Raw genomic sequence first — 27785 nt, 5'->3', positions numbered from 1 at the left:
CTTGTGTTACAACACCAAGGTTGAAACAAGAGGGGGGGGGGGTATGTGGCAGCACGCAGGTAAAATCACCTGGTTGTATTCAGGATGGGAAATATGTGTGTCCTAGATTCAGGCTTTATGCAGACTTTTACAATTAGAGGGGAAGAGTTAATGAGCCCAGCTGTAGTAAGTGGGCTCATTAAGGCCTCTACAAAAAACCCCAGCATGCTTAGGGAGATGCTCCATCCTGGAACCAGTTTTGTGTGTATAGACTGGGGAGTCTGAGATCTGTTCTGTGCGGTGAGTTAACGCCTGTGTGGCAAACCCCTACAATAGAGACAGGGACTGGGGCAGCACAAGGCTGCACCCAGTTGTTAGACAGGGAGTCTACGTGTGTAGTTAGAGGTCAAGCTGACCAGGATTTATTTTCTTGTTTTATTTTGTTTGGCTGTTATATGTATCACTGCATGTAGCCTAAATAAACCGGATCTTTTGTTTTTTGCACCTACACCGCTGTCTGCTGTGCCTGACTTTGTGTTGTGAACCCATCCAGGGGGTCACACACACCCGCTACCGAGCGAACCCCCTCACAATATATATATATATATATATATATATATATATATATATATATATATATATACACACACATATACATACATACACCTCCATCCCTGATATTTTGGAAAAAAATAAAAATAAATAAGTGGGACTTTATATGAAGCACATCACTAGACCGAATGAGCCAATCAATATACACATTGTTTATTGTCAAAAGTCATACACATGTATATCACCATAAATAGTAAATTGATATAACAATAAAATGATGGATCTCAATTGATAAATATAAACATAATATAGTATTACATGATTAGTTCAATATAGAAACATTGTAAAAAAAAAAAATCCATAAATGTCAATAAATAAAATCTAAACATTTCATGATAATATACAATTAATTCAATATAGTATACACATATAGTAATAGACTTTTAGTATGTAGACCGAGGTATAACTAGTAGTGACATTTGAAACATTAACAATAATGGTAGATTGGTTCATTAAGGTAGGATATAGTCCAGATATGTATACATAAATACTGTGACAACGCATCATAAAAAAGCTCTACGCGTTTCGTGGTTACAATACCACTCATCAGGAGCAGATGCAGGTTTTTTGGGGTATCTATAATGAAATAAAATTACCAAGTGAATATAATAATCCAGAATATACCGATATAGAAGGGAGAGGGGAGCCACACAAGTCCCAAGCAATCTCACCTATCTGTAATATATAGGTACAAATGTTGATGATGGCGTCAGAAGGTAAAAAACATTTTAGATTTTAGAGAAACGTTTCTCCCGGGAGCTGAGAAGGAAAACCCTAAGACACGGCCATAGCACCACTGATCAATGATAGACGTAGAAAGGAAGTGAATAGTTTCCAGCCATGGTGTGTGTACTTAATGGTGAGCATAATTCATCTTATAATTGGTTCCCACACATATCTGTAGGGATCAAGATAGTAAAAAAATTAATAATAAAAAAAAAAAAAATGTAATAAAAATAAAAACGAATTCCACAGCTGAAAATTAGAAGAGACTTCCCATAGTAAAAAACGTGCAAAGAGACAGTAAACAGCCAAGTAATAAAGGAAAAATGTTCAGGTGTAATTTAGGTAAAACAAGAATGTTAAATGATAGTAAAAGATAAAACAATGTGTAATGTCACCAAGATACCTTAACAGGCACATAACATTTTTTTGCAAAGCGTGCAGTGGTGACTTGTAGAGAAGGTCAGCTAGTGTGTCAGCATTGAGACCAATGTGGTTTAAATAGTAACCGTGTAAGAAGGACATCCCTCAACGTCACGCGGCGTAATGACGGGGAGGCGGCGTCATCGCCCAGGCAACAATGTGTACCCGGCGTTTGGCGCCTAAACACCCCACGTGTGCAACGCCGATGGACAACCATGCCGGTTAATTACATTTTTTTTTTATTATTATTAATTTTTTTACTATCTTGATCCCTACAGATATGTGTGGGAACCAATTATAAGATGAATTATGCACACCATTAAGTACACACACCATGGCTGGAAACTATTCACTTCCTTTCTACGTCTCTCATTGATCAGTGGTGCTAAAGCCTGATGAAGGAGCATGCATGCTCCGAAGCGCCGCTTTACCCAGCCCGTCTCCTGAGGACACTGACTCCTTGAACATCGGACCAAAGGCACCACAGCTACCAGCACTACCCTGACTGCTCTGACCATTCCGAGGAAATACATGGAATAGACCAAAACACCAACCATCGGTCAAAAAGTCAGATGCCTGTAACCTTGCCTTACAGCCCTGCGAGTCGCCCCCATGGACATACGGATGAAACATTACATCCCTGATGTGTCTGTACACCACTAATTTAATGTCAGTGTTTTTTAACCATTTTTAATAAATTTGAGCAACTTTATTGCTGCACTTAGAGGGCGCCGTCTCTCTATTCCTAGGCTCTGACTATGCTTACTCTATTTACCTTTTTATTTTTATTAATAAGCAAGTGTGATTTTACTGTACTTCTGTCTCGGTCTGGTTCATGGTTTCTGACACCGATCAGCTGCCTGGTCTGGCCTTTTTATATACCGACATCTTATATCAACCTTTATCGACCCTTTTACACCAGGGGAACCCTTGAAATAATTTTCATAGGAGTCAGTGGGAAGGGTGACTCCTTACATATATGATCATTGGAAAGAATGTCCTTCCTACACTGGTGGTCAGTGGAAAGAATGTCCTTCCTACACTGGTGGTCAGTGGAAAGAAAGTCCTTCCTACACTGGTGGTCAGTGGAAAGAATGTCCTTCCTACACTGGTGGTCAGTGGAAAGAAAGTCCTTCCTACACTGGTGGTCAGTGGAAAGAAAGTCCTTCCTACACTGGTGGTCAGAGGAAAGAATGTCCTTCCTACACTGGTGGTCAGTGGAAAGAATGTCCTTCCTACACTGGTGGTCAGTGGAAAGAATGTCCTTCCTACACTGGTGGTCAGTGGAAAGAATGTCCTTCCTACACTGGTGGTCAGAATGCCACATTTACAGACCACCTTAAAGATCGTTGGCGTCATGCTGATGGCCGTGTGAAGTGGCACTGGACCCAAAACTATGTAAACACTATCAGATGGGAGGTCAACCAACAGCAGCTCAAGAAAGTCCAGGCAACCTCTGGAGCAACCCTAGCTGAGAATAGCTGCTGTATATATTGTATATAGAACAATCAGGCCAAACATGTGTGATGTTAGTACATGAAAAGAGAAAGTTACATTTGTGAAAGACGTTCTACTAATTTGATGTTAGTACAGCAGTGAACAGATGGTGGGGGTGGCACCAAATCCAAAGATGACATCAATGTGAAATGATACCGAAAGCAGAAACCATTTCAAGGGGAAGGACAGACAACCCGCTCTCTGGATTTGGTGCCCTCACCTTCTTCCTCTGACGGGAAATTCTGAGAATTAAAAGGGGAAATGAGTACACAGTGTTCCCAATAAATAAGAACGGTGTACCCCGACTCTACAAACACCCACCAATGAGATGATGTCAGTGAAGGCAGAGGCGGCTCTCTAATTAGGCACAAAAGGCGTTTGCCTAAGGCCTCGCCCTCCCGGGGGCCTCGCGGCCGCCTCATTTGCCTGATTTGTGCGTGGGAGGATGGGAGGGAATGTCCCCGGTCAGTGTCCCCAAGCTGGCAGGGTGAGCGGACCTCCCACCTCCGTACACTCCACACCCCTCTCATGTACATACCTCTCACCTCCGTACACTCCGCACCTCTCTCATGTACATACCTCCCACCTCCATACACTCCACCCCTCTCATGTACATACCTCCCACCCCCATACACTCCACACCCCTCATGTACATACCTCCCACCTCCATACACTCCACACCCCTCATGTACATACCTCCCACCTCCATACACTCCACACCCCTCTCATGTACATACCTCCCACCTCCATACACTCCACACCCCTCATGTACATACCTCCCACCTCCATACACTTCACACCCCTCATGTACATACCTCCCACCTCCATACACTTCACACCCCTCATGTACATACCTCCCACCTCCATACACTTCACACCTCTCATGTACATACCTCCCACCTCCGTACACTCCGCACCCCTCATGTACATACCTCCCATCTCCGTACACTCCGCACCCCTCATGTACATACCTCCCATCTCCATACACTCCGCACCTCTCATGTACATACCTCCCACCTCCATACACTCCACACCCCTCATGTACATACCTCCCACCTCCATACACTTCACACCCCTCATGTACATACCTCCCATCTCCATACACTCCGCACCCCTCATGTACATACCTCCCACCTCCATACACTCCGCACCCCTCATGTACATACCTCCCACCCCCATACACGGGGGGGGGCGGAGAGATCATACGGGGGGAGGGAGGAGAGAATAATTAGATGGGGGGGGTCGTACCTGTGTGAGGATTGGTTGGTTCCAGGTCAGTGTTACTCTCATCCTCAGACTCCTCCTGTTTGGTGTAGTTGTGGGTGGAGCTCTGGGCTGGCTCCGCCCTCCTCCGGGACATTTCTGGAGATCTATAAAAGAAGTGGAAAGATGAAGGGCGTGTTCCCTGATCACCCCTCCCCCACTCATGTGATTGATGCAAATGTCACCCTGAGAGCCCTGCCCACAATATTTCTGTATGACCCCTTTCATTTATAAGCCCCCCCCCCAAGATAAGATAGGAAGGATGGGAGGAGTATGATCGCCCATGATCATAATACAGGAGATGATCAGAGACTGCGGACATAGTACAGGAGATGATCAGAGACTGCAGACACAGTACAGGAGATGATCAGAGACTGCAGACATGGTACAGGAGATTATCAGAGACTGCAGACATGGTACAGGAGATGATCAGAGACTGCAGACATAATACAGGAGATGATCAGAGACTGCAGACATAGTACAGGAGATGATCAGAGACTGCAGACACAGTACGGGAGATGATCAGAGACTGCAGACACAGTACAGGAGATGATCAGAGACTGCAGACATGGTACAGGAGATGATCAGAGACTGCAGACATGGTACAGGAGATGATCAGAGACTGCAGACATGGTACAGGAGATGATCAGAGACTGCAGACATAGTACAGGAGATGATCAGAGACTGCAGACATGATACGGGAGATGATCAGAGACTGCAGACATAGTACAGGAGATGATCAGAGACTGCAGACATGATACGGGAGATGATCAGAGACTGCAGACATAGTACAGGAGATGATCAGAGACTGCAGACATAGTACAGGAGATGATCAGAGACTGCAGACATAATACAGGAGATGATCAGAGACTGCAGACATAGTACAGGAGATGGTCAGAGACTGCAGACATGGTACAGGAGATGATCAGAGACTGCAGACATAGTACAGGAGATGATCAGAGACTGCAGACATAGTACAGGAGATGATCAGAGACTGCAGACATAATACAGGAGATGATCAGAGACTGCAGACATAGTACAGGAGATGGTCAGAGACTGCAGACATAGTACAGGAGATGATCAGAGACTGCAGACATAGTACAGGAGATGATCAGAGACTGCAGACATGGTACAGGAGATGGTCAGAGACTGCAGACATAGTACAGGAGATGATCAGAGACTGCAGACATAGTACAGGAGATGATCAGAGACTGCAGACATGGTACAGGAGATGATCAGAGACTGCAGACACGGTACAGGAGATGATCAGAGACTGCAGACATGGTACAGGAGATGGTCAGAGACTGCAGACATAGTACAGGAGATGATCAGAGACTGCAGACATAGTACAGGAGATGATCAGAGACTGCAGACATGGTACAGGAGATGATCAGAGACTGCAGACACGGTACAGGAGATGATCAGAGACTGCAGACATGGTACAGGAGATGGTCAGAGACTGCAGACACAGTACAGGAGATGATCAGAGACTGCAGACACGGTACAGGAGATGATCAGAGACTGCAGACACGGTACAGGAGATGATCAGAGACTGCAGACATGGTACAGGAGATGATCAGTGTGCTGCTGTCACGTCACATTTTGCTACCCGCTGGACTGCGCATGCGCGACGTTACCATATGCTTTTCAAGACTGTAGCGATCTGCGCTTGTGCAGAATTTTGTGGCCACACCCCTGAGTCCAGGCCCCGCCCCCATCCAGTCTCAGATTATAATTGCGCGGTGTGTAGGGAGGGGCTCTGTGGGAGTCGTCTTATAACACTGTTGGAACGCATATGGCGGCGTTGCGCATGCGCACTCCAGCGGGTAGCCGAATGTGACGTGACGCCGCCTATCACAGGAGGACATTGTCACTACAGCCCGGAATATTCCGCTCTGTGACCGGTGTTCTGGCAGATAGTGTCCGGCCATCATATAGTGTCCTCCCCGTAGTGCGCATGCGCAGTACGGGGCAGAAGAAGCTTCGGAAAATCTCTGAAGCTGAACGGCACCTGCGCGGTGAGTGGAGGTGGTGCCCCACCATCCAAGTGGACATAGGGCTGCCGATATTAGAGGGCCGTTCTCCGCGCTTCGGGCTCCGCCTCGCTGCACTCGGCTCTTTTATATTCCTGCTCGATGTCCACTTGGATGGTGGGGGGTGAACCTGGACTCAGTGCGCAGGCGCCGTTCATCCTCGGATATTTTCTGAATCTGCGTTGCTGTGCACTGCGCATGTGCAGTACACAGAGGACACTATCTGATGGGGGACCATATATGATGGGACACCGGCGAAGATCACAGTGAGGAGAGGAGGGGGGAGGGGAGGATTGGGGGGGGAGGCCATGTTGGTACACCCCGAGGTAGGAAGGTGGCGGAGGCCATGTTGGTACACCCCGAGGTAGGAAGGTGGCGGAGGCCATGTTGGTACACCCCGAGGTAGGAAGGTGGCGGAGGCCATGTTGGTACACCCTGTGCCCAGTGGGGGTGTTTTGGGGGAAGGTCACTTGGGATGTGATGGGGGTCAGTAATCTGACAGAACTCCCCATCCACCAATGGTGGAGAGCGCTGACCTGAGTGTTGGGGGGGAGGGGGGGTTGCTGGACTAACATCGGACTATTAGTAGAGCGGCTGTGACCGGAGAGGTCCGATTCTTCATCACTTAACAATCACCTTGGCTCCTCCCCCTCCTGTGATTGGTTCCCATCGATCGGCCATCACCCTATCAGAGAAGGCGGATCACAAACAGGAAATCCCAATGATGAGGGGGCGGGGCTCCAGTGACCCCTCCCCCCAAAGATGTGGGCGGAGTTCTGCATGATGATGACGTCACACCCTCTGTCCAAGCCGAACCATCCCCTCCCCCACCCGGGAGCCGCAAAACCGCCTACCGACCTCCTCCGCACCGACACCGCGATCCTCCGCCGACCCCCGGGACTCCGCACTCACTTCCGGGCCTCAGCTCCGCTCCTCCACGTCACTTCCGGTCTCATACCACCGAGAGGAGGGGGATGGGCTCCCTCTACAGATCGGAGGAAGAAGTGCAGCTCTCTGGTGGTGAGTTCTCTCTAGAGATTTATATATATACCCCACCCCCCATCATTGTACCATCCCCCACCCCCCATCATTGTACCATCCCCCACCCCCCATCATTGTACCACCCCCCACCCCCCATCATTGTACCATCCCCCACCCCCCATCATTGTACCATCCCCCACCCCCCATCATTGTACCATCCCCCACCCCCCATCATTGTACCATCCCCCACCCCCCATCATTGTACCATCCCTCACCCCCCATCATTGTACCATCCCCCATCATTGTACCATCCCCCACCATTGTACCATCCCCCACCCCCCATCATTGTACCATCCCCCACCCCCCATCATTGTACCACCCCCCACCCCCCATCATTGTACCATCCCCCACCCCCCATCATTGTACCATCCCCCACCCCCCATCATTGTACCACCCCCCACCCCCCATCATTGTACCATCCCCCACCCCCATCATTGTACCATCCCCCACCCCCCATCATTGTACCATCCCCCACCCCCATCATTGTACCATCCCCCACCCCCCATCATTGTACCATCCCCCACCATTGTACCATCCCCCACCCCCCATCATTGTACCATCCCCCACCCCCCATCATTGTACCATCCCTCACCCCCCATCATTGTACCATCCCCCATCATTGTACCATCCCCCACCCCCCATCATTGTACCATCCCCCACCCCCCATCATTGTACCATCCCCCACCATTGTACCATCCCCCACCCCCCATCATTGTACCATCCCCCATCATTGTACCATCCCCCACCATTGTACCATCCCCCACCCCCCATCATTGTACCATCCCTCACCCCCCATCATTGTACCATCCCCCACCCCCCATCATTGTACCATCCCCCACCCCCCATCACTGTACCATCCCCCACCCCCCATCATTGTACCATCCCCCATCCCCCATCATTGTACCATCCCCCACCCCCATCATTGTACCATCCCTCACCCCCCATCATTGTACCATCCCCCATCATTGTACCATCCCCCACCCCCCATCATTGTACCATCCCCCACCATTGTACCATCCCCCACCCCCCATCATTGTACCATCCCCCACCCCCCATCATTGTACCATCCCCCATCATTGTACCATCCCCCATCCCCCATCATTGTACCATCCCCCACCCCCCATCATTGTACCATCCCCCACCCCCCATCATTGTACCATCCCCCACCCCCCATCATTGTACCATCCCCCACCCCCCATCATTGTACCACCCCCCATCATTGTACCATCCCCCACCCCCCATCATTGTACCATCCGCCACCCCCCATCATTGTACCATCCCCCACCCCCTATCATTGTACCATCCCCCACCCCCCATCATTGTACCATCCCCCACCCCCCATCATTGTACCATCCCCCACCATTGTACCATCCCCCACCCCCATCATTGTACCATCCCCCACCCCCATCATTGTACCATCCCCCACCCCCCATCATTGTACCATCCCCCACCCCCATCATTGTACCACCCCCCATCATTGTACCATCCCCCACCCCCCATCATTGTACCATCCCCCACCCCCCATCATTGTACCATCCCCCACCATTGTACCATCCCCCACCCCCCATCATTGTACCATCCCCCACCCCCATCATTGTACCATCCCCCACCCCCCATCATTGTACCATCCCCCACCCCCCATCATTGTACCATCCCCCACCCCCCATCATTGTACCATCCCCCACCCCCCATCATTGTACCACCCCCACCCCCCATCATTGTACCATCCCCCACCCCCCATCATTGTACCATCCCCCACCCCCTATCATTGTACCATCCCCCACCCCCCATCATTGTACCATCCCCCACCCCCCCATCATTGTACCATCCCCCACCCCCCATCATTGTACCATCCCCCACCCCCCACCATTGTACCATCCCCCACCCCCATCATTGTACCATCCCCCACCCCCCATCATTGTACCATCCCCCATCATTGTACCATCCCCCACCCCCCATCATTGTACCATCCCCCACCCCCATCATTGTACCATCCCCCACCCCCCATCATTGTACCATCCCCCACCCCCCATCATTGTACCATCCCCCATCATTGTACCATCCCCCACCCCCCATCATTGTACCATCCCCCATCATTGTACCACCCCCACCCCCCATCATTGTACCATCCCCCATCATTGTACCATCCCCCACCCCCCATCATTGTACCATCCCCCATCATTGTACCATCCCCCACCCCCCATCATTGTACCACCCCCCATCATTGTACCATCCCCCACCCCCCATCATTGTACCATCCCCCACCCCCCATCATTGTACCACCCCCACCCCCCATCATTGTACCATCCCCCACCCCCCATAATTGTACCATCCCCCACCCCCCATCATTGTACCACCCCCACCCCCCATCATTGTACCACCCCCCATCATTGTACCACCCCCACCCCCCATCATTGTACCATCCCCCATAATTGTACCATCCCCCACCCCCCATCATTGTACCATCCCCACCCCCCATCATTGTACCATCCCCCATCATTGTACCATCCCCCACCCCCCATCATTGTACCATCCCCACCCCCCATCATTGTACCACCCCCAATCATTGTACCATCCCCCACCCCCATCATTGTACCATCCCCCGCCCCCCATCATTGTACCACCCCCCACCCCCCATAATTGTACCACCCCCCATCATTGTACCATCCCCCACCCCCCATCATTGTACCACCCCCCATCATTGTACCATCCCCCATCATTGTACCATCCCCCACCCCCCATCATTGTACCATCCCCCACCCCCCATCGTTGTACAATCCGTTTGGGTTTGGGGAACCTCTGGGGGGATCCTGGTTTGAGTTGGGGGTGTGCAGTGTAGTGGACAGTATAGTGTAGTGGACAGTATAGTGTAGTGGTCAGTGTAGTGGACAGTATAGTGTAGTGGACAGTATAGTGTAGTGGTCAGTGTAGTGGACAGTAAAGTGTAGTGGTCAGTGTAGTGGACAGTATACTGTAGTGGTCAGTGTAGTGGACAGTATAGTATAGTGGTCAGTGTAGTGGACAGTAAAGTGTAGTGGTCAGTGTAGTGGACAGTAAAGTGTAGTGGTCAGTGTAGTGGACAGTATAGTGTAGTGGTCAGTGTAGTGGACAGTATAGTATAGTGGTCAGTGTAGTGGACAGTATAGTGTAGTGGTCAGTATAGTATAGTGGTCAGTGTAGAGGACAGTATAGTGTAATGGTCAGTGTAGTGGACAGTATAGTGTAGTGATCAGTGTAGTGGACAGTATAGTGTAGTGGACAGTATAGTGTAGTGGTCAGTGTAGTGGACAGTATAGTGTAGTGGTCAGTATAGTATAGTGGTCAGTGTAGTGGACAGTATAGTGTAGTGGTCAGTGTAGTGGACAGTATAGTGTAGTGGTCAGTATAGTATAGTGGTCAGTGTAGTGGACAGTATAGTGTAGTGGTCAGTGTAGTGGTCAGTGTAGTGGTCAGGATAGTGGACGGAATAGTGGTCAGTGTAGTGGACAGTATAGTGTAGTGGTTAGTGTAGTGGACAGTATAGTGTAGTGGTCAGTGTAGTGGACAGTATAGTGTAGTGGACAGTATAGTGTAGTGGTTAGTGTAGTGGACAGTATAGTGTAGTGATCAGTGTAGTGGACAGTATAGTATAGTGGTCAGTGTAGTGGACAGTATAGTGTAGTGGTCAGTGTAGTGGACAGTATAGTGTAGTGGTCAGTGTAGTGGACAGTATAGTGTAGTGGTCAGTGTAGTGGACAGTATAGTGTAGTGGACGGTATAGTGTAGTGGACGGTATAGTGTAGTGGACGGTATAGTGTAGTGGACGGTATAGTGTAGTGGACGGTATAGTGTAGTGGACGGTATAGTGTAGTGGACGGTATAGTGTAGTGGACGGTATAGTATAGTGGACGGTATAGTGTAGTGGACGGTATAGTGTAGTGGACAGTATAGTATAGTGGACGGTATAGTGTAGTGGACGGTATAGTGTAGTGGACGGTATAGTGTAGTGGACGGTATAGTATAGTGGACGGTATAGTGTAGTGGACGGTATAGTATAGTGGACGGTATAGTGTAGTGGTCAGTGTAGTGGACGGTATAGTGTAGTGGACGGTATAGTATAGTGGACGGTATAGTATAGTGGACGGTATAGTGTAGTGGACGGTATAGTGTAGTGGACGGTATAGTGTAGTGGACGGTATAGTATAGTGGACGGTATAGTGTAGTGGACGGTATAGTGTAGTGGCGGTATAGTGTAGTGGACGGTATAGTATAGTGGACGGTATAGTGTAGTGGACGGTATAGTATAGTGGACGGTATAGTATAGTGGACGGTATAGTGTAGTGGACGGTATAGTGTAGTGGACGGTATAGTGTAGTGGACGGTATAGTGTAGTGGACGGTATAGTGTAGTGGACGGTATAGTGTAGTGGACGGTATAGTGTAGTGGACGGTATAGTGTAGTGGACGGTATAGTATAGTGGACGGTATAGTATAGTGGACGGTATAGTGTAGTGGACGGTATAGTGTAGTGGACGGTATAGTGTAGTGGACGGTATAGTGTAGTGGACGGTATAGTGTAGTGGACAGTATAGTGTAGTGGACAGTATAGTGTAGTGGTCAGTGTAGTGGACGGTATAGTGTAGTGGACAGTATAGTATAGTGGACGGTATAGTGTAGTGGACGGTATAGTGTAGTGGACGGTATAGTGTAGTGGACGGTATAGTGTAGTGGACGGTATAGTGTAGTGGACGGTATAGTATAGTGGACGGTATAGTATAGTGGACGGTATAGTGTAGTGGACGGTATAGTGTAGTGGACGGTATAGTGTAGTGGACGGTATAGTGTAGTGGACAGTATAGTGTAGTGGACAGTATAGTGTAGTGGTCAGTGTAGTGGACGGTATAGTGTAGTGGACGGTATAGTGTAGTGGACAGTATAGTGTAGTGGACGGTATAGTGTAGTGGACAGTATAGTATAGTGGACAGTATAGTGTAGTGGTCAGTGTAGTGGACAGTATACTGTAGTGGTCAGTGTAGTGGACGGTATAGTATAGTGGACGGTATAGTGTAGTGGACGGTATAGTGTAGTGGACGGTATAGTGTAGTGGACGGTATAGTGTAGTGGACGGTATAGTGTAGTGGACGGTATAGTGTAGTGGACGGTATAGTATAGTGGACGGTATAGTGTAGTGGACGGTATAGTGTAGTGGACGGTATAGTGTAGTGGACGGTATAGTGTAGTGGACGGTATAGTGTAGTGGACAGTATAGTGTAGTGGACAGTATAGTGTAGTGGTCAGTGTAGTGGACGGTATAGTGTAGTGGACAGTATAGTGTAGTGGACGGTATAGTGTAGTGGACGGTATAGTGTAGTGGACAGTATAGTATAGTGGACAGTATAGTGTAGTGGTCAGTGTAGTGGACAGTATACTGTAGTGGTCAGTGTAGTGGACGGTATAGTATAGTGGACGGTATAGTGTAGTGGACGGTATAGTATAGTGGACGGTATAGTGTAGTGGACGGTATAGTGTAGTGGACAGTATACTGTAGTGGTCAGTGTAGTGGATGGTATAGTGTAGTGGTCAGTGTAGTGGACAGTATAGTATAGTGGTCAGTGTAGTGGACAGTATAGTGTAGTGGTCAGTGTAGTGGACGGTATAGTATAGTGGACGGTATAGTGTAGTGGATGGTATAGTGTAGTGGACGGTATAGTATAGTGGACGGTATAGTGTAGTGGACGGTATAGTGTAGTGGACAGTATAGTATAGTGGACGGTATAGTGTAGTGGACGGTATAGTATAGTGGACGGTGTAGTGTAGTGGACGGTATAGTGTAGTGGACGGTATAGTGTAGTGGACGGTATAGTATAGTGGACGTTATAGTGTAGTGGACAGTATAGTGTAGTGGACGGTATAGTATAGTGGACGGTATAGTGTAGTGGACAGTATAGTGTAGTGGACGGTATAGTGTAGTGGGCGGTATAGTGTAGTAGGCGGTATAGTGTAGTAGGCGGTATAGTGTAGTGGACGGTATAGTGTAGTGGTCAGTGTAGTGTAGTGGACGGTATAGTGTAGTGGACGGTATAGTGTAGTGGACGGTATAGTGTAGTGGACGGTATAGTGTAGTGGACAGTATAGTGTAGTGGACAGTATAGTGTAGTGGACGGTATAGTGTAGTGGGCGGTATAGTGTAGTAGGCGGTATAGTGTAGTGGACGGTATAGTATAGTGGACAGTATAGTGTAGTGGACAGTATAGGAATCAGGTAGCTAAGTACTATTGTATTTGATGGGACTCGGGGGGGGGGGGGGTAAAAGTCTACAGGTTAGGGGGCGCAAATGACTTGTCTTGCCCCGGGTGCTGACAATCCACGCTACGTCACTGTGTCCAGGCGATTGCGTCGATCTCCCCGTTCCACGCCATGATTTGGTAACGAGGGTTTGGGCGCTGGCCCTAGGGAAAGGTTCCGCCCCTTCACCTTCCACAACCACAACATCACCTAAAATTGATGAAAAAAGATGTATTTAGAAATAAGCGGCACACATAGATTACCTGAAGCTGGGGTGCCAGACACTCACCTGGTGGGGTGCCCATCCCACCCACTTCCTCCCCCCTCTCCTTCCTCCACATCCTCGCGGGTGGGGTGGGGGTGGGGCTTACTTCCCATTCATTCTGGTGAGGTCGGGGGGTCCCTGGGATCCGAGTCTTTTCTCCGCTATGAGAATGATATAAAAGGTGGACTCAGCACTAGGGATGAGCCGAACACCCCCCGGTTCGCACCAGAACTTGCGAACGACCCCCGCGTTCAGTACGAACGTTAGAACCCCATTGAAGTCTATGGGACTCGAACGTTCGAAATGGAAAGTGCTAATTTAACGGCTAATATGCAAGACAGTGTCCTAAAAAGGGTTTGGGGACCCGGCTCCTGCCTCAGGGGACATGGGTCACTGCAAAAAAAAGTTTTAAAAATGGCCGTTTTGGCGGGAGCACTGATTTTAATGACGATTAAAGTGAAAAAAAAGGTGAAATATTCCTTTAAATATGGTGCCTGGGGGGTGTCTGTAGTATGCCTGTGAAGTGCCACGTGTTTCCCGTGTTTAGAACAGTCCCTGCACAAAATGACATTAAACGGAAATAACACCATTTAAAACTGCTTGCGGTTTTAATGTTATATCTGGTTCCTGCAATATGGATGAAAATCATTGAGAAAAATGGCATGGGTAGCCCTCCCTGCCCATTATCAGCCTATTTGGGTCTTGTACGCATATTAAGGGGAACCCCGTACCCATATTAAAAACAGGAAATGCGTGTGGCCCCCAGGCCCTATATACTCAGAACAGCAGTATACAGGCGGTGCAAACAAGACAGGGACTGTGTAGGTTTGTTGTGTTAAGTTGAATCTGTTTGTAATTTTCAACCGGTACATTTCTAAAGTGTAGCTCCAGTCAAAAAAACGATTTTTAAGCTTTTTGGAAAACATAGGGAAGGGTTATCACCCCTGTATAATTTGTTTTGTCGTCCATCTTTTTTCATCTCACTTGCTGCTGTCTCCTTGCGTTTGCAAGTAGGAGATGTTTGTAAGTTGGATGTTTGAAAGTAGGGGCCTGCCCTATATTATAGCGGTATGTACTGGGTACAGAGCACGCAGACAGCACGCACTATCTCCTAACACTACTGACTGCAAGCTCTATTATTAACCACTTGACCACTGGGCACTTAAACCCCCTTAATAACCAGACCAATTTTCAGCTTTCGGTGCTCTCACATTTTGAATGACAATTACTCAGTCATGCAACACTGGACCTATAGGAATTGTTTGTCCTTTTTTCACACAAATAGAGCTTTCTTTTAATCACTGCTGGGTTTTTTATTTTTTGTGCTATAAAAGAAAAAAAGACCGAAAATTCTGCGAAAAAATGAATTTTTCTTCGTTTCTGTTATAAAATTTAGCAGATTAGTCATTTTTTCTTCATAAATTTTGGCCAAAATTCATACTACTACATATCTTTGGTAAAAATAAGTAAAAATTGGTGGATATTATTTGGTCTTTGTGAAAGTTATAGAGTCCACAAGCTGTGGTGCCAATATCTGAAAATTTATCACACCTGAAGTACTGACGGCCTATTTCCTTTTTTTTTTTTTTTTCCACAAAATTGTCATATTATCAGGTTATTTCACACACACAGCATATGCATACCACAAATTACACCCCAAAACACATTCTGCTATTACTCCCGAGTACGGCAATACCACATGTGTGAGACTTTTACACAGTGTGGCCACATACAGAGGCCCAACATGCAGGGAGCGCCATCAGGCGTTCTGGAGCACCCAGGATAATTCTGACATTTCTCTCCTACATGTAAAAATCATCATTTATTTGCTAGAAAATTACAGAGAACCCCAAAACATTATATATATATATTTTTTTTTTTAGCAAAGACCCTGGAGAATACAATGGTGGTCGTTGCAAATTTTTATCTCACACGGTATTTGCACAGCAATTCTTCAAACGCGTTTTTTGGGGGGAAAAAACAGTTTTGTGCTTAAAAAACAAACAAAAAAAACAGTAAAGTTAGCCCAATGTTTGCATAAAGTGAAAGATGAAGTTATGCTGAGTAAATAGATATCAAACATGTCACTCTTCAAAATTGCACATGCCCGTGGAATGGCGCCAAACGTCGCTACTTAAAAAATCCCCATAGGCGACGCTTTAATTTTTTTTTTACTGGTTACATGTTTTGAGTTGCAGAGGAGGTCTAGGACTAGAATTATTGCTCTCGCTCTAACATTCTCGGCGATACCTCACATGTGTGGCACATGCGAGCACATGGGGACATGGGCGCTTTAATTTTTATTTTATTTTTTTATTGTTCATTTTACTTTATTTATTTTAGTTTGACATTTTTTTCCCCAAAAATATATTTTTGATCACTTTTATTCCTATTACAAGAAATGTAAACATCCCTTGTAATAGGAATATGGGGTGACAGGTCCTCTTTACAGTGAAATCTGGGGGGTCAATATGACCCCACATCTCACCTCTAGGCTGGGAAGCCTGAAATAAAAAATAAAAAAAAGATTCTGGCTTTGATCGTACTGGCGAGTTGGTAGAAGCACCGGAGGGCGGTGAGGGGTGGGGGGCGTCTATGGCTGGGTATTTCAGGGTATCACCGAGTATGGCTGGGTATCTCTGAGTATGGCTGGGTATGGCAATTTATGGCAGGGTATTACAGAGTATTGGTGGGGTATTGGCGGGGTACTACAAAGTAATAGCAGGGTACTGCAGAGTATTGGGGGGTACTACAGAGTATTGGGGGTGCTGCAGAGTAATGGGGGTTACTGCAGAGTAATGGGGGTTACTGCAGAGTAATGGGGGTTACTGCAGAGTAATGGGGGTTACTGCAGAGTAACGGGGGGTACTGCAGAGTAATGGCAGGGTACTGCACTGCAGAGTAATGGTAGGGTACTGCAGAGTAATGGCGGGGTACTGCACTGCAGAGTAATGGCAGGGTACTGCAGAGTAATGGCGGGGTACTGCACTGCAGAGTAATGGGGGGTACTGCACTGCAGAGTAATGGGGGGTACTGCACTGCAGAGTAATGGCAGGGTACTGCAGAGTAATGGCAGGGTACTGCACTGCAGAGTAATGGGGGTACTGCACTGCAGAGTAATGGGGGTACTGCACTGCAGAGTAATGGGGGGTACTGCAGAGTAATGGCGGGGTACTGCACTGCAGAGTAATGGCGGGGTACTGCAGAGTAATGGCGGGGTACTGCAGAGTAATGGCGGGGTACTGCAGAGTAATGGCAGGGTACTGCAGAGTATGCACTGGTATTGCAGAGTATTGGCAGGGAATTGAGGGGTTAAATTCGGTGAGCAGCGATGTGGGCACTGCAGATGCAGCCCACATCGCTGCTGACACCGATCTCTTTCCCCTCCGCTGTACCGATCGGTAGAGAGAGGGGAGGGAGGAACCGGCGTCATAACATGACGCCGGTTTGTTTCCAAGTGATCACTCCGTCATTTGACGGAGCAATCACGTGGTAAACGGCCGCTATGAGTGGCCGTTTACCGTGATCCGTGATGTGCCGGGTCCTGTGGACCCGGCGGTCACGGATGCTCTCGAGTGCGCACACCTCGGGGCACGCGAGAGCAGAATTCTGGGAGGCCGTTAATTAACGGCCTCTCAGAGTTAAACAACCGCCCTGAAGCCGTTAATCGGCAATGGGCAGTTGTTAAGTGGTTAAAGCTAGATCACTAGCTATATAGGTGAGGTGAATATAGCGGTGTATACTGCAGTCAGGGCACAGACAACAACCACTACACAGCAGCAAGATAGGAAATCAGCCAAAAACGATCGGTGTGTGCTGTGTTGAAGGTACACAGAACACCCACTGCTTCAGATGCTAAGTAACACACTACACGAGGCCGCCTCAAAGGCAGCCTTATATAGTGTGGGGCGTGCACTACACAGCCTGAGCTATGATTGGCCACAGGCAGGATGCCTGTGGCCAATCATGGCTCTCCTCGCTGCCGGCGCTGCGATTGGCCAAGCATGCGGGGTCACAGTGCATGCTTGGCCAATCATGGGGCAGCAATGCACTGCGCCACCGCAGTGCATTGTGGTCCGCGCGCGCGTCACTCGAATTTTGACGCGAGCGGCCCAAACGTTCGGAATTCGCCGAACGGCCGAACAGCCAATGTTCGAGTCGAACGTACGTTCGACTCGAACACGAAGCTCATCCCTACTCAGCACATGGATATTGGAGTGCGGCATATGAAGCGTGGATTAGGAGAGGTCTGCCATTGTCTGTCTGCCAAGAGATCCAAGTGGATTGAAATTCCCTTCTAACCCACCTGCAGTACTTCCCTTTTTTGGCCAAGTTTCACAGATGGAGACCCCCAAGTATCCCCCCTGTGTGGGTGTCCCACCCCACACTAGTGCCCCAGAATCCGGATGTGTAAAGAGCGGCCGGGTCTCCTCTCCTCACATTCCACCCAATCAAGTTTCCAATTCATTCCGGAGACTTCCAGACAACAATGTCCTAAACTTCTTTTAATAGGACAGATTATCATGACCGTCATGTAGATATAACCCGGTACCGGCTAAATACATCGCATTTCTTGGCAAACGAACGATGTTTCCTACGAACGATCACTGCGCCCCGGAACATGAATGTGGCCATTTCCATACAGAAAAGCACACGGAGCGGAACGCACGCTAATAATCATCATAGGAAGACGTGACAAGGACTATTGTGCGGCTCCTTCTTGATGTTGTGATAATGATCCGGCCCCCTCAGTTGGATATCGGACCATCGCTTCCATAATGGAGGCGTACCCCAAACTTCTGCCCCCCGGGGTGCTGACAAGAGTTGTCATGTGATGTCGTCCTTCCTTCTATTCGGATTGGGTGTATGGACTGCGTCTCCCATCATACTCCTCCCTCCTTCCAATCCCAACCATCCCTACCATTCCCTCAGAGGCCATGTTGGTGGCCTTCAGTCTCCTCCTGGATCCAGATGTTTGGGGCTCCGGGATTTCCTCCTCGCCGATTACACAATGTGTCTCCGCCCATTTTTCTCCTAATACTCCCACTGCGCCCCGAAGAGAGAGAAGGGGGCGGGGAGTCGTTTTTTTTTTAAAAGAACGTCGGGGGCGGAGTCTGACACATGCGCAGTGTATATAAAGCGAACGCACGTCTCCCGTACGTCCGATCTGTGAGTCAAGCGAATGGAAGCGGCGAGCGTCCCTAAACGAAGGTAAGATTTGACCTTGGCCCATCGCGGTGGGCTTTACCGCTTCACCTTGGAGGCCGATGTTGGGATTATCAGACTCTGGACTGATGTTGGTGTTTTTGTCTTGTGTAAAAAAAATGAATCGGTTTAAGGAACCGGAATGTCTGCCCCGTTTTAGTGACAAGTAGAAGAGGAATCTGGGAGGCCGAGCACAGTTTACATTACAATGAAGAAGGAAGGCAGCGCTGGGGAGACGTCCGGAACCTGTGACTCGGCCCCCCGGGGCAGACGTGACGTTTTTGGAAAGTAAACTTGGGATCTTGAGGAAGATCCTGAAATCCCTGCGATCCGGAGCTCTGGCACACAATGTAGATCCCGAAATCCCTGCGATCCGGAGCTCCGGCACACAATGTAGATCCCGAAATCCCTGCCATCCGGAGCTCCGGCACACAATGTAGATCCCGAAATCCCTGCGATCCGGAGCTCCGGCACACAATGTAGATCCCGAAATCCCTGCCATCCAGAGCTCCGGCACACAATGTAGATCCCGAAATCCCTGTGATCCGGAGCTCCGGCACACAATGTAGATCCCGAAATCCCTGCCATCCGGAGCTCCGGCACACAATGTAGATCCCGAAATCCCTGCCATCCGGAGCTCCGGCACACAATGTAGATCCCGAAATCCCTGCCATCCGGAGCTCCGGCACACAATGTAGATCCCGAAATCCCTGCGATCCGGAGCTCCAGCACAGACTGTAGATCCTGAAATCCCTGCGATCCGGAGCTCCGGCACACAATGTAGATCCCGAAATCCCTGCGATCCGGAGCTCCGGCACACAATGTAGATCCCGAAATCCCTGCCATCTGGAGCTCCGGCACACAATGTAGATCCCGAAATCCCTGTCATCCGGAGCTCCGGCACACAATGTAGATCCCGAAATCCCTGCGATCCGGAGCTCCGGCACACAATGTAGATCCGGAGCTCCGGCACACAATGTAGATCCCGAAATCCCTGCGATCCGGAGCTCCGGCACACAATGTAGATCCCGAAATCCCTGCCATCCGGAGCTCCGGCACACAATGTAGATCCCGAAATCCCTGCGATCCGGAGCTCCGGCACACAATGTAGATCCCGAAATCCCTGCCATCCAGAGCTCCGGCACACAATGTAGATCCCGAAATCCCTGTGATCCGGAGCTCCGGCACACAATGTAGATCCCGAAATCCCTGCCATCCGGAGCTCCGGCACACAATGTAGATCCCGAAATCCCTGCCATCCGGAGCTCCGGCACACAATGTAGATCCCGAAATCCCTGCCATCCGGAGCTCCGGCACACAATGTAGATCCCGAAATCCCTGCAATCCGGAGCTCCAGCACAGACTGTAGATCCTGAAATCCCTGCGATCCGGAGCTCCGGCACACAATGTAGATCCCGAAATCCCTGCGATCCGGAGCTCCGGCACACAATGTAGATCCCGAAATCCCTGCCATCTGGAGCTCCGGCACACAATGTAGATCCCGAAATCCCTGTCATCCGGAGCTCCGGCACACAATGTAGATCCCGAAATCCCTGCGATCCGGAGCTCCGGCACACAATGTAGATCCCGAAATCCCTGCCATCCAGAGCTCCGGCACACAATGTAGATCCCGAAATCCCTGTGATCCGGAGCTCCGGCACACAATGTAGATCCCGAAATCCCTGCCATCCGGAGCTCCGGCACACAATGTAGATCCCGAAATCCCTGCCATCCGGAGCTCCGGCACACAATGTAGATCCCGAAATCCCTGCCATCCGGAGCTCCGGCACACAATGTAGATCCCGAAATCCCTGCGATCCGGAGCTCCAGCACAGACTGTAGATCCCGAAATCCCTGCGATCCGGAGCTCCGGCACACAATGTAGATCCCGAAATCCCTGCCATCCGGAGCTCCGGCACAGAATGTTGATGTCCCCCGGCTCTGCTACTTCAACCAACTGAGGTTTTCGAACCACCAGACTGGAGCCGGGGAATCTCTTTGGACCCTTCCCCCATCCCCAGCAGAGGCTTCCCGGGGACAACCTGAGCCTCCCCCCTGGAAGAAGTGGAATGTCCTTCCTACACTGGTGGTCCCATCACTACACTTCCCTCCTGCACCCCCATCCGGAGCTCCGGCACACAATGTAGATCCCGAAATCCCGGAGCTCCGGCACACAATGTAGATGCCGAAATCCCTGCGATCCGGAGCTCCGGCACACAATGTAGATCCTGAAATCCCTGCGATCCGAAGCTCCGGCACACAATGTAGATCCCGAAATCCCTGCCATCCGGGGGAGAGGCTTCCCGGGGACAACCTGAGCCTCCCCCCTGGAAGAAGTGGATGCGCCCAACTGGAGCCGGGTATATTTGTTTTTACACAAAATATTAATGATGTTATAATTGTTTACAAATCAATGATTTTAGACCATAAATGATGTATACATATCACTAGACGGCAGTTGGTGACCAGCTTGAAAAATGCCGGGGGCAGAATGATGGTCGGTTCTATTTATTAACATTCAATTTGCAAGTCATGAGCTGAAAATTGTGTGCGATTGATGAAGCTAAAACTACAACTATTTTATACACAGGATGAGCTCAGCCAGGAGGAGGCCGTGCCAAGCGTCGGCCAGGAGGAGGCCGTGCCAAGCGTCGGCCTGCACAGCAGCCAGGAGGAGGCCGTGCCAAAGCGTCAGCCAGGAGGAGGCCGCGCCAAAGCGTCGGCCAGGAGGAGGCCGTGCCAAAGCGTCAGCCAGGAGGAGGGTCTGGAAAATGGCAGCCAGGATGAGGCCCTGCCCAGCGTCAGCCAGGAGGTGGCTAGGCCCAGTAGGAGCCTCGCCCAATCCCAGGTGCCTCCCCTCTGCCTTACCACCAAAAGGCCCAGGATGAGGACAGTGACGGAGGACGCAGCACTGGGCCTCAGTAGGGATGCCAGCCATTTCCTGAGGAGCCCCTCAACTCTGAAGAGGCCTATGGCTGCTATCTAGCCACCAGGTTGCTGGACTTACAGAAGGACCAACGCCTCCTCGTGAGGACATTTTTTATGAGGCCCTTCAGAAGGGGTTGAGGGGTCAGCTGATTGAGAACAGCCACATATATGGGCAAGCCCCTCCTCCTCCTCCGTCTCCTTCTCCTTCTCCTTCTTCTTCTTCTTCCAAGTCCACCACCAGAAGCGCAGCCTCCAAGGAAGGCCGCAGTGAAGAGAAGAAAGTGATGACCTGGGCTCAGAAGACGCAGGCTATGGTAGTGCCACAGCCTGGGGACAGATCTGTCATCTGCGGCTGGTCCTGATCTCTGGCATTCCTGGTCCATATTGTGCTCCCTATTATATGGACTCCTCAAGATCCCAATTTTCTTTTCCACAGGATTGATTTGTGCCCTGGGGGCTAAAAGGCTTCACAAATTCCAAAAGTTTCTCCTGCGTTGCCTTCCTCTTTATTTTGTTACCCGGAATAAATGGAGATTTTATTTTCAGAAAATACTTTCCTTTGTGTTTTTATTCAGTTTGTTTGTGAGTAGGTAGGTACATTTCTAAAAGACAATGTCATATTGACGAGGGACACCTACCTCCTCGAGGGGAAGAAGAAATACAAGATAATGTTATTGTGGTAACATCAAATTCTATGTAGATCCCCAGAAAATAATTCCGTAATCCGAAAATAAATCTTCATGAAATAAAAAATGATAAAAGAGGAGAATGAAGAATAATTGTAAAGATTGTTCTGGAGGTCGGACTTCTAAAAACTAGAATATAATTCCTGAGAAGAGGAGAAATGATGAAGAAAGAAGAAAAGAATCTGAAGATGGGAGAATGAGCAGCGTGAGGAATGTGCTGTCCAATGGGAACGCTCGACTTACCGCGCCGATCGCTTCCGTCTCCTTCACAGCGTCGGTTCTGGTGCTTCGGAGCGGCGCACAGACCGGCGGAATTCCCGATACGAGTCGCTTCCGTCGGAAATATTTACAGCATGTTCTATTTCTAGATCCCTCAGAAGAAAACGAGTCAGATGAGGCCCAAACACCTTCCGATTATCCGACGGAAAGATTCCGTCCGACCTTTTCTGCCGGAAAGTCCGGTCATGTGTACCGGGCATTACAGCAAACAACCCGCTACATAGTGTGAGGTTCAACCTCTTTTCTTCTCATTTTAATGAGTGGCCACGAGTCTTGTTATACTGCTGGGGTCACCAGTCTGGTATTTATATATTGTGGGGTCACCAGTCCGGTATTTATATATTGTGGGGTCACCAGTCCGGTATTTATATATTGTGGGGTCACCAGTCCGGTATTTATATATTGTGGGGTCACCAGTCCGGTATTTATATATTGTGGGGTCACCAGTCCGGTATTTATATATTGTGGGGGTCACCAGTCCGGTATTTATATATTATGGGGTCACCAGTCCGATATTTATATATTATGGGGTCACCAGTCCGATATTTATATATTATGGGGTCACCAGTCCGATATTTATATATTATGGGGTCACCAGTCCGGTATTTATATATTGTGGGGTCACCAGTCCGATATTTATATATTGTTGGGTCACCAGTCCGGTATTTATATATTGTGGGGTCACCAGTCCGGTATTTATATATTGTGGGTTCACCAGTCTTGTATTTATATATTGTGGGGTCACCAGTCTTGTATTTATATATTGTGGGGTCACCAGTCCGATATTTATGTATATTGTGGGGTCACCAGTCCAATATTTATATATTATGGGGTCACCGGTCTTGTATTTATATATTGTGGGGTCACCAGTCCAATATTTATATATTGTGGGGTCTCCAGTCCGGTATTTATATATTGTGGGGTCTCCAGTCCGGTATTTATATATTGTGGGGTCACCAGTCTTGTATTTATATATTGTGGGGTCGCCAGTCCAGTATTTATATATTGTGGGGTCACCAGTACGGTATTTATATATTGTGGGGTCACCAGTCTTGTATTTATATATTGTGGGGTCACCAGTCCAGTATTTATATATTGTGGGGTCACCAGTCCGATATTTATATATATTGTGGGGTCTCCAGTCCGGTATTTAAATATTGTGGGGTCACCAGTCCGGTATTTATATATTGTGGGGTCACCAGTCCGGTATTTATATATTGTGGGGTCAACAGTCCGGTATTTATATATTGTGGGGTCACCAGTCCGGTATTTATATATTGTGGGGTCAACAGTCCGGTATTTATATATTGTGGGGTCAACAGTCCGGTATTTATATATTGTGGGGTCACCAGTCTTGTATTTATATATTGTGGGGTCCGATGTTGAGGGGGCGGTTCCATAGCCAGGGGGTTTGACCCGCAGGAGACCCGCCTACAGCCCGCCCTTATTGGTCGGCCCCTCCCATACCACACCGCTCATTGGTCCGCCCGCCTGTCCGTCACACTGAGCTGTAAACTTCACTATAGCAACTGCGGGAAGGAGGAGCGCGAGGCATGCCGGGAGAAAGGGGCGGAGCCGAGCAAAGAGAGCGAATCTGACTGACAGGAATTCCTTGATGTGTTCGGATATAGAGGTGGGGGAGGGGTCTACACCCGGGTGACGTCATCCCAACTCTCCCGAGGGTCAGGAAATCCCTGACATTCCAGCACTGCCTGTCCTCCATCACATCTCACAGTTATGGGGACACCTGATGTCAGGGGCGGACTGACCAGTCGGTCACTCGGACGCCGCCCGAGGGCCCGCAGACATTAGGGGCCCGGACTCGGCCATATGAGAGGCCACTTGCAGCGGCTGAATTACATGCCGCGATGTAGATGCTAACTGTGTGCTGATCCCCGCCGGCCCCTCCTTCCCCCGTCCATCCCAGGCCAGGTGCTTGTACTGTATGCATCGTGACATCACCTGACCTGGGACAGACGAGAAGAGTGGAGGGGCCGGCGGGGAGCAGCGCGCTGTTAGAAGTGTCTCAGGCTCAGCATCCAGTGACTCGGTGAGTGAAGCCGAGACACCAGGGCCGCCACACGCGATGGGGGGGGGGGGGGCGGCGCGGTACAGACAGATGCATGGGCCCCGGGTCCCTCCATCCCACAGTGTCCTCCTGTGCTGTGTGTATGTCCTGTGTGCATGTCCCTCTGTGTGCTGTGTGCATGTCCCCCTGTGTGCATGTCCCTCTGTGTGCTGTGTGCATGTCCCCCTGTGTGCATGTCCCTCTGTGCTGTGTGCATGTCCCCCTGTGTGCATGTCCCCCTGTGTGCATGTCCCCCTGTGCTGTGTGCATGTCCCCCTGTGTGCATGTCCCCCTGTGCTGTGTGCATGTCCCGTGTGCAGGTCCCCCTGTGTAAGTGTCCCCCTGTGTGCTGTGTAAGTGTCCTGTGTGCATGTCCTGTGCTGTGTAAGTATGTCCCCCTGTGTGCATGTTCTCCCGTGTGCATGTTCTCCCGTGTGCATGTCCTCGTGTGCTGTGTGCGTGTCCCCCTGTGTGCTGTGTAAGTGTCCTGTGTGCATGTCCTGTGCAAGTGTGTGTCCTATGTGCATGTCCCCCTGTGCTGTGTGCATGTCCTGTGTGCATGTCCTGTGCTGTGTAAGTATTTGTCCTGTGTACATGTCCTCCCGTGTGCGTGTCCTCCCGTGCTGTGTGCGTGTCCCCCTGTGTGCTGTGTAAGTGTCCTGTGTGCATGTCCTGTGCTGTGTAAGTGTGTGTCCTGTGTGCATGTCCCCCTGTGTGCATGTCCTCCTGTGTGCATGTCCCCCTGTGTGCTGTGTGCATGTCCCCCTGTGTGCATGTCCCCCGGTGTGCTGTGTAAGTGTCCTGTGTGCATGTCCTGTGCTGTGTAAGTGTCCTGTGTGCATGTCCCCCCGTGTGCATGTCCCTCCGTGTGCATGTCCTCCCGTGTGCATGTCCCCCTGTGTGCTGTGTAAGTGTCCTGTGTAAGTGTCCTGTGCTGTGTAAGTATGTGTCCTGTGTAAGTGTCCTCCCGTGTGCATGTCCTCCCATGTGCGTGTCCTCCTGTGCTGTGTGCGTGTCCCCCTGTGTGCTGTGGAAGTGTCCTGTGTGCATGTCCTGTGCTGTGTAAGTGTGTGTCCTGTGTGCATGTCCCCCTGTGTGCGTGCCCTCCTGTGTGCGCATTCTCCCTCCAGTGTCCCCCTGTGTGTGTGCCTTCTCCCTCCAGTATCCCCCTGTGTGTGTGCCTTCTCCCTCCAGTGTCCCCCTGTGTGTGTGTGTGTGTGTGTGTGTGTGTGTGTGTGTGTGTGTGTGTGTGTGTGTGTGTGTGTGTGCATTCTCCCTCCAGTGTCTCCCCCCCTGTGTGTGTGCGTTCACCCTCCAGTGTCCCCCCCCCCTGTGTGTGTGCGCGCGTTCTCCCTCCAGTGCCCCCCCCCCGTGTGTGTGTGTTCTCCCTCCAGTGTCCCCCCCCCCGTGTGTGTGTGTTCTCCCTCCAGTGTCCCCCCCCCTGTGTGTGTGCGCGCGTTCTCCCTCCAGTGTCCCCCCCCCCGTGTGTGTGTGTTCTCCCTCCAGTGTCCCCCCCCCTGTGCGTGTGTGCGCGTTCTCCCTCCAGTGTCCCCCCTGTGTGTGTGTGTTCTCCCTCCAGTGTCCCCCCCCCGTGTGTGTGTGTTCTCCCTCCAGTGTCCCCCCCGTGTGTGTGTGTTCTCCCTCCAGTGTCCCCCCCCCCGTGTGTGTCCCCCTGTGTGTATGTTCTCTCTCTCCAGTGTCTCCCTGTGCAGGCTTGGCTTGAGTGTGGAGGCCAAGGGGGCCCCATGATCTTCTATTGCCCGGGGGCCCCATGAGTTGTCAGTCCGCCCCTGCCTGATAACTGTTATGGCGGCACCTGATGTAAGGGGCACTGTTATGGGGACACGTGATGTAAGGGGCATTGTTATGGGGACACCTGATGTAAGGGGCACTCTTATGGGGGCACCTGATGTAAGGGGCACTCTTATGGGGGCACCTGATGTAAGGGGCACTCTTATGGCGGCACCTGATGTAAGGGGTACTGTTATGGGGGCACCCGATGTAAGGGGCACTGTTATGGCGGCACCTGATGTAAGGGGTACTGTTATGGGGGCACCCGATGTAAGGGGCACTGTTATGGCGGCACCTGATGTAAGGTGGTTCTATTACTTACAATGTGGATGTGATTGGCTGACGTTTGTGTTCTTTCTTTGTCTTCCATCTTGTTTCGGGTACAGATAGTTGTTGGTGGAAGGACGGAATAAAAGGGTCCAGCCAGTGAAGGGGGAAGAGCTCAGAGTAATGGAGAAGAGGAGTGTCCTGCAAGGCAGAATCCGGGGCTCAGAGAAGACCGCTCACCATCAACATCTCCAAGGCCAACACACCACTGGAAGCTCTGAGGATCAGCACTAAACAGCTGCCCCGCTAGGAGGTAAAGCCTAACCTACTAACAATGTCTTTGCTACAAGTCACCCCCCAGTATCTGCTGATACCCCACATAGTTACAGGTCGCCCTCCATTCTACCCATACTCTAGGCCACCCTCTGGCCCAGTCTGTAAATACTACAGATCACCAGTTAT

General features: G+C 50.1%; 1 protein-coding gene and 1 long non-coding RNA gene across 7 annotated transcripts in view; one reads left to right on the top strand and one right to left on the bottom strand.

The window, feature by feature from the left end:
* Positions 1-728: 728 nt before the first annotated feature.
* LOC143973659 (uncharacterized) lies at positions 729-7535 on the bottom strand. Its single transcript, XR_013272107.1, has 4 exons — positions 7389-7535; positions 4483-4604; positions 1263-1489; positions 729-1167 (listed from the first exon to the last, which is right to left on the bottom strand). It is a non-coding gene; the product is annotated as an uncharacterized LOC143973659 (long non-coding RNA).
* The window catches only part of LOC143973657 (zinc finger protein 354A-like), a 76293-nt gene continuing 55906 nt past the window's right edge, over positions 7399-27785 (top strand). For 2 of the 6 annotated variants that reach the window (XM_077474521.1, XM_077474516.1), the window contains exons 1-2: positions 7410-7550; positions 27443-27636. The gene's annotated coding sequence lies outside the window, so the exon portion shown is untranslated. The other 4 variants (XM_077474518.1, XM_077474517.1, XM_077474519.1 and 1 more) reach the window with 4 other exon arrangements.

This window comes from Lithobates pipiens, unplaced genomic scaffold (genome assembly GCF_037356315.1).
Source record: "Lithobates pipiens isolate NorthernLeopardFrog02 unplaced genomic scaffold, aLitPip1_a1.2 Scaffold_90, whole genome shotgun sequence".
Taxonomy (NCBI): Eukaryota; Metazoa; Chordata; class Amphibia; order Anura; family Ranidae; genus Lithobates; species Lithobates pipiens.
This window is presented reverse-complemented; position numbering and strand designations above follow the sequence as displayed.